We start from the raw sequence: 2095 nt of genomic DNA, 5'->3' as shown, positions 1-2095 counted from the left end.
GGCACCCCTACCCCTCCCCTACCCCCTCCTCCACAACGGCCGCCGAGGGAAGGCACCTCGCCGTCCAAACACAGAGTTGGACAAGAAGTACAAAACGGTATATATTGCTCCGAAAACACGAGCGCGCGCGCCACGCGCCAGACTTAAAACCCCAACAAACATTTGACGACGTCGACGAGAGAGCGCAGGGGAGGAAAGGGTTCTCCAGGCGGTCAGAGTAGGGAGAGAGTACAGCGAAATAGCTGGGGAATCCCCCGGGGTGGGGGAGGGCGGTCTTGTCCCTCCCCCGCCGTCGCTCCCGCTGCCGCGCCGCAGCTCGCGCAACCCCCGCCGCGCCCCACAGACACACACCTCGTCCCCGCTGCGCCGCTGCGCCACGCCACTCCGGGCGAGCGCGGCAGCGCGGCACCCAGACATCCGTCCTCGCCGGCGCTGCAACTCCGCTCTCCCCTGTGGGCGCCCCGACCAACTTCCCTGCAATACTCGCCCCACCTGCACCGCCACGCCACGCCCCGCCGCGCCAGCTCCGCCCTACAAATCCTACACGCCAAGCGAGCGGGGCCCCGGGAGCGGCGCTGTTTGACGTCCGGGGCCGCGACCTGGAGGAATGGTACAGTGCGCCCGCCTCCCCGGCCCGACTGCTCGGCGGCAGTGACAGCGGAGCGGACACTACTGGCTGCGCGGCCCGGCCGCCCAACCCGACCGTCGCTGGCTGTCAAACTCCAAACTTGGGGGGGATAGGCGCGATCCAACCGACAGGGGGGGAGATGTGGCCATGAGGAAAAACCGTACGGATGGAACCCCTTTTCACACAGACCCCAATACTGTCCATACAAGAAGACAAGGTGTCAAGGTGTTCCTCTCTTCCCCTCTAACACGGCCACAGGAGCGGGCGGGTGGTATAGTCGACTCACTATTACTTTGCGCTTCAGAAAAGGTCACGTGATGGGCCCGAACGCCTTCTAAGCCAATAATAAGAAACCCTCCCAGGCCAAAACTCGAACTACGAAGTAAGAGTGGGACGGGACGACTAGCGTTTGGGCTGACCACCGAGGCGCTTTAGACGGCGGGACTGTTGTGGCTACGGCTGCACAGGAAACTAAAATAGGCTAGTTTTAACGCCATTATTTTTTCAGTGTCCTGTCGCGGGCGTGCCCTGTCGTGGCGTCGGTGGCCTGGTGGGGCCCCTCCCCTCGACGCCCCGGCCCGGTAACAGACAATAAGACCCGGCCCTTGTTCCGCATAGGTGCATCATGGACTGCGCCCCGGCCACGGCAGATACTCGAGGCCCCTGCTCCCCTTCCGCCTCCCTGGCCTCCCCCACCACGTCCTTTTTGTATATTTCTCACCAGCACACAAGGCCTTGTTAGTTTATTGTCCCTTCGCCTCTTGACAGTGACAGCAGAGGCGGTGGCGGCGGTAGTGCATTGCGCAGGGTGTAGTGCAGTGGTGCCGTGGGTGCAGTGGGTGCAGTGCGCGAGGCGCGGCCGGGACACTCTAGAGCAGGACGACTGGGTCGCAGTGCACTGCGCAGCCGAGTGACGCGGGCGTAGCTGGGACACTCCGATCGGGACACTGAGCAGGACAGGTCATCCTGCTCAACTCGTCCACGCGTCGTGTCGCGCGCGTGCATCGACGGCAGGACGGCAGGAGGCGGGCGCGGGCGGAGGGGCGCCGCCCATGTGCGTGGCCTCCCCACTTGACACGTCTAAACGAAATAATTGCGGCGGGTCGCCTCGACTCGACCGCGCGGGGGCGAGCCAGTGCAGAGGCGCCAGGTGGCGGCCCGCGCGCGCGCTGCCGCTGCCGCTGCCGGGTCGTAAGTAACACTTAGCGCGGCGTGGACCAGCGCCGCGGCTGACAGTGTGACAGTCCAGTCCGCGCGGACCAGCGCACGCACCGCGGGGACCCAAAGCGTGTGAACGTCGCACACTTGTAGGCGTGTAAATTTCCAAATTGCAATACTTCTTGTAAAGTGTGCAAAATTCCAAGAAAATAGGGTATTTCAGAGCTGGAGGTGAAGAAGTAAAATGGAAGAACAAAACGCGCACTGCGCATGAGCAGACGCCCCCCACCCCATCCCCTGCTTCCCCCA

Source organism: Frankliniella occidentalis, unplaced genomic scaffold (assembly GCF_000697945.3).
Source record: "Frankliniella occidentalis isolate FOCC.00 unplaced genomic scaffold, Focc_3.1 Scaffold472, whole genome shotgun sequence".
Taxonomy (NCBI): domain Eukaryota; kingdom Metazoa; phylum Arthropoda; class Insecta; order Thysanoptera; family Thripidae; genus Frankliniella; species Frankliniella occidentalis.
The sequence above is the reverse complement of the archived record's forward strand: the minus strand, read 5'-3'. Positions refer to the sequence as shown.